Source organism: Arachis hypogaea, chromosome 11 (genome assembly GCF_003086295.3).
Source record: "Arachis hypogaea cultivar Tifrunner chromosome 11, arahy.Tifrunner.gnm2.J5K5, whole genome shotgun sequence".
In the NCBI taxonomy this organism is placed as follows: domain Eukaryota; kingdom Viridiplantae; phylum Streptophyta; class Magnoliopsida; order Fabales; family Fabaceae; genus Arachis; species Arachis hypogaea.
Genome location: NC_092046.1, coordinates 38,187,132 through 38,192,936, shown reverse-complemented (window position 1 = coordinate 38,192,936; position 5,805 = coordinate 38,187,132). Strand labels below are relative to the sequence as shown.

Genomic DNA, 5,805 nt, shown 5'->3' with positions numbered 1-5,805 from the left:
GGGAACATTGGATGGGATAAAAAGGGGCAACACACTTTTATGATTAGGAATTGGGCATATGTTCATGTATTGATTAAATATAGAGACCTTATGCATTGATGTTCTCGTATTTAGTTTGAAGAAAAAAAAATGATGATGAAAAGAAAAGAAAAAAATGTGTGTATAGAAAAAAAAAAGAGAGAAAAGCAATAAAGGGGACAAAATGCCCCAAAGTGAAGCTCACTAAGAATCAATGCATAAGTATTGAGAAATGAAAAGAAAATGCATGAGTATGTAAGAAAAAGTGAAAAATGGGTAGTTAGAATAGCTCGCATTTGTATAGGTCATCAATTAGGTTAGGTGGGAAAGTCTATGCTAATCAAGGATTCAAATCCTAGTCCACTTGACCATAAATGATCCTACCTTGACCCTAACCCCATTACAACCTAAATGAAAGACCTCATGATGAATGTATGCACGCATTGAATAAGTGTTGATTGTTAGAAGAAAATCAAATTTTGGAAAACATGATTAGAAAAGAATTGAGTGAATTAACCCTTAAACACTTGAGTGAATAGAGCGGATACACATCCGGTGAGGGTTCAAAAGTTCAATTACATGCATTCACCTATATTATCTATATTCTTGCAAGTTTGAACTCCTTTTGACAACTCAATACAATTGTGGTTTGGACTTAGTTCCTATGTGCCTAGCTCTTGTGCTTACACATGCTCTCTTGGGAATTGATTTGTTTGAACTAAGCATTTCCAATTGCTTAGATAGTTGCATTTAGATAGGACTCATATAGTTTAGTTGCATTCAATAAATGCCATACCCCTTAGTTCCAATCTTATTTTAGCATGAGGACATGCTAAGGCTTAAGTGTGGGGAGGTTGACAAACCCCAATTTGACGGTTTGTTTTGCATTGAATTTAGAGCATTTTGATAACCTTTTGTCACATTTAGCCTAAGAATTAGCATGGTCTTGTTATCTCTTCCATGATTGTGCTTAAGTGTAAAAACATGCTTTTTAAGCCTTACCTTGGTGAATTCTAGTTTCTGTTTGATTCCATACGATGCCTTGATGTGTTTGCTAGTAACCTCAGGTTGAAACTAGGCATGGATCAAAGGAAGCAAGGAAGGAAGCATACAAGTGGAGAGAAGCATAAAAAAGTCAAAGAAGCAAAGTCAGCCATGCACGCGCACGCGCACAAGGCGCTCGCGCGCACATTGCAGAATCGACCAGGGACGCGCACGCGTACCATGCGCGCACGCGCCGATGATGGCACATGACCTCATTAATGCAACACGTGCCTGGCGATTTGAGAGGTTTTCTGAACCCATTTTGGCGCCAAATTTCTAAGGGAAAGGAATAAAAGGATGAAGGATTAAGGAGAAGGCATCATTGATCACTTTGGATGTTAGTTACCAATTAGTTTAGTTTATCTTTGTAATTAGTTTCTAGAGAGAGAAGCTCTCTCTTCTCTCTAGGATTAGGATTAGGTTTAGGATAATCTCTCTTCTTAGATCTAGGTTTAACTCATGCTTTGATTCACTTTTCATTTACCAATTCCTAATCTTCTCCTCTTCCTCTTTCTAGTGGTGTGCTTTAATAATTGTAATTCTTCATTTTGTTTTGGATATATTGTTGTTCCTTTATTTTCCTTCAATAATGCAATTTGAGGTAATTCATGATAATTGTGATTTCCTTGATTGTTGTTGTTAATTCTTTACATTCAATTGCAGTTAGAATTCATTCTTGTTGTGATTGACTATACTTTTCTTTTGTGCCTTCCAAGTGTTTGATGAAATGCTTGGTTGGATTTTAGTGTAGATTTTGTTCCTCTTGGCCTAGGTAGAGTAATTAGTGACACTTGAGTTATCTAATTCCTTTGTTGATTGATAATTGGAGAGATTGCTAATTGATTTGAAAGCCTCTAAAGCTAGTCATTCCTTTAGGAGTTGATTAGGACTTGAGAAATCAAATTGATTCATCCGCTTGACTTTCCTTTAATTAGTGAGGGTTAACTAAGTGGTAGCAATGAACAAGTCTCATCGCAATTGAAAAGGATAACTAGGATAGGACTTCTAATTTTCATACCTTGCCAAGAGCCTTTTATAGTTGTTAGTTTATTTTCATTGCCATTTACTTTTCATGCTTCTTATCCAAAACCCCAAAATAAACAAGTCCATAACCAATAACAAGAACACTACCCTGCAAGTCCTTTGAGAGATGACCCGAGGTTTAAATACTTCGGTTTATAGATTTTAGGGGTTTGTACTTGTGACAAACAAATTTTTGCATGAAAGGATTATTGTTGGTTTAGAAACTATACTTCAACGAGATTTCATTTGTGAAATTCTAAACCGTCAAAAATTCATTCGTCAACGACCCAGTGCACTTGCTGGTTAGTTATGCGAAGTTGTGAAGATATGTTTAGACCATGGTTCTGTGCATCCGTTTTTGGTGCCATCGCCAGGGAATCAATTTCGAACAATAATTCACAACCTGAGTAACAATTTCGCATACCAAGTTTTTGGCGCCATTGTCGGGGATTGTTCGAGTTTGGATAACTGACGGTTCATCCTGTTGCTCAGATTAGGTAACTTTCTTTTCGTTTTCTTTTCAAAATTTTCTCACCTGTTTTCGAAAAAAAGAAAAAAAATGTTTTCAAAAATATATTTTTCTTCAGAATTTTTAAGAATGAATTCTAGTGTTTCATGAAGCATGTTGAAGCCTGGCTGACTGTAGGGAATGTCAGGCGTGTCATGTTTGAGTTACATACTAAAGCTTGGCTGGCTATTAAGCCATGCCTGACCCTTTGATTGGAGCTTTAGACTAAAGAGCATAAGATTCCTGGAATTCATATTAAAAATTTTGGAATCCTTATTTTTCTTTTTCAAAATGATTTTCGAAAAAATTAAAAGAAAATACAAAAAAAATTCATAAAATCATAAAAATCAAAAATATTTTTGTGTTTCTTGTTTGAGTCTTGAGTCATGTTATAAGTTTGGTGTCAATTGCATACTCATCTTGCATTTTTCGAAAATTTTCATGCATTCATAGTGTTCTTCATGATCTTCAAGTTGTTCTTAGTAAGTCTTCTTGTTTGATCTTTGCATTTGCATGTTTTGTGTCTTTTCTTGTTTTTCATATGCATTCTTGAATTCTTAGTGTCTAAGCATTAAAGAATTCTAAGTTTAGTGTCTTGCATGTTTTCTTTGCATTAAAAATTTTTCAAAAATATGTTCTTGATGTTCATCATGTTCTTCATAGTGTTCTTGGTGTTCATCTTGACATTCATAGCATTCTTGCATGCATTCATTGTTTTGATCCATAATTTTCATGCATTGCATCATTTTTCTTGTTTTTCTCTCTCATCATAAAAATTCAAAAAAAAAAAATATCTTTCCCTCTTTTCTCTCATAAATTTCGAAAATTAGATTTGACTTTTTCAAAAAAAAAATTTTAAAAAAAAAATCTAGTTGTTTTTATGAGTCAAATCAAATTTTCAATTTAAAAATCTTATCTTTTTCAAAATCTTTTTTTTTCTAAAATCAAATCTTTTTTATTTTTTTAGTTATTTTCGAAAATTTCAAAAATAATTTTCAAAAATCTTTTTCTTAATTTTACATCATATTTTCGAAAATAACATCATCAATTAATATTTTGATTCAAAAATTTCAAGTTTGTTACTTGCTTGTTAAGAAAGATTCAAACTTTAAGTTTTAGAATCATATCTTGTGATTTCTTGTGAATCAAGTCATTAATTGAGATTTTAAAAATCAAATCTTTTTCAAAAACTAATTTCTATCATATCTTTTCAAAAATATCTTCTTATCTTACCTTTTTCAAAAAAATTTGATTTCAAAATATCTTTTCTAACTTCCTAACTTCTTATCTTTTCAAATTTGTTTCAACTAACTAACTAACTCTTTGTTTGTTTCTCATCTTTTTCAAAACCACCTAACTAACTCTCTCTCTCTCATTTTCGAAAATATCTTCCCTCTTTTTCAAAAGTTCTTTTTAATTAACTAATTATTTTAATCTTTGATTTTAAAAATTTTCGAAAAATTACTAACTTTTTTCAAAAACTATTTTCGAAAATCACTAACTCTTTTTCAAAAATTATTTTCGAAAATCCTCTCCCTCTCTCATCTTATTCTATTTATTTATTCATCTACTAAAATCTCTTCCTCACATCACTCACCAAATTCGAACCCCCTTTTCTATCTGTGTTCGATTTTTTTTTTCTTCTTCCCTTCTTCTACTAACAATAAGGAACCTCTTTACTGTGACATAGAGGATTCCTCTTCTTTTCTTTTTCTCTTCTCTTTCTTATGAGTAGGGACAAAGAAAAAGGCATTCTTGTTGAAGCTGATCCAGAACCTGAAAGGACTCTGAAGAGGAAAGTAAGAGAAGCTAAATTACAACAATCCAGAGACAACCTTATTGAAAATCTCGAACAAGTAAAGGAGATGGCAGCCGAACCCAACAACAATAATGCAAGGAGAATGCTTGGTGACTTTACTGCACCTAATTCCAATTTACATGGAAGAAGCATCTCTATCCCTACCATTGGAGCAAACAATTTTGAGCTGAAACCTCAGCTAGTTTCTCTGATGCAGCAGAACTGCAAGTTTCATAGACTTCCATCTGAAGATCTTTTTCAGTTCTTAACTGAATTTTTGCAGATCTGTGATACTGTTAAGACTAATGGAGTAAACCCTGAAGTCTACAGGCTCATGCTTTTCCCATTTGCTGTAAGAGACAGAGCTAGAGTGTGGTTGGACTCTCAACCCAAAGATAGCCTAAACTCTTGGGATAAGTTGGTCACAGCTTTCTTAGCCAAGTTCTTTCCTCCTCAAAAGCTGAGCAAGCTTAGAGTGGATGTTCAAACCTTCAGACAGAAAGAAGGTGAATCCCTCTATGAAGCTTGGGAGAGATACAAAGGACTGACCAAAAAGTGTCCTTCTGACATGCTTTCAGAATGGACCATCATGGATATATTCTATGATGGTTTATCTGAGCTATCAAAGATGTCATTGGATACTTCTACAGGTGGATCCATTCACCTAAAGAAAATGCCTGCAGAAGCTCAAGAACTCATTGATATGGTTGCTAATAACCAGTTCATGTACACTTCTGAGAGGAATCCTGTGAGTAATGGGACGCCTATGAAGAAGGGAGTTCTTGAAATTGATACTCTGAATGCCATATTGGCTCAGAACAAAATATTGACTCAGCAAGTCAATATGATTTCTCAGAGTCTGAATGGAATGCAAGCTGCATCCAACAGTACTCAAGAGGCATCTTCTAAAGAAGAAGCTTATAATCCTGAAAACCCTACAATAGCAGAGGTGAATTACTCAGGTGAACCTTATGGAAACACCTATAATCCATCATGGAGAAATCACCCAAATCTCTCATGGAAGGATCAAAAGCCTCAACAAGGCTTTAATAATGGTGGAAGATACAGGTTTAGCAATAGCAAGCCTTTTCCATCATCCACTCAGCAATAGACAGAGAACTCTGAACAAAATACCTCTAATTTAGCAAACTTAGTCTCTGATCTATCTAAGGCCACTGTGAGTTTCATGAATGAAACAAGGTCCTCCATTAGAAATTTGGAAGCACAAGTGGGCCAGCTGAGTAAAAGGATCACTGAAATCCCTCCAAGTACTCTCCCAAGTAATACAGAAGAAAATCCAAAAGGACAGTGCAAGGTCATTGAATTAATTACCATGGCCGAACCTGTAAGGGAAGGAGAGGACGTGAATCCCAAGGAGGAAGACCTCCTGGGACGTCCAGTGATCAATAAGGAG

At 34.5% G+C, this 5,805-nt stretch overlaps 1 non-coding gene across 1 annotated transcript; it reads right to left on the bottom strand.

The window, feature by feature from the left end:
* Positions 1-4,857: 4,857 nt before the first annotated feature.
* LOC112725901 (small nucleolar RNA R71) lies at positions 4,858-4,965 on the bottom strand. The gene has a single exon (XR_003164981.1). It is a non-coding gene; the product is annotated as a small nucleolar RNA R71 (small nucleolar RNA).
* Positions 4,966-5,805: the final 840 nt, after the last annotated feature.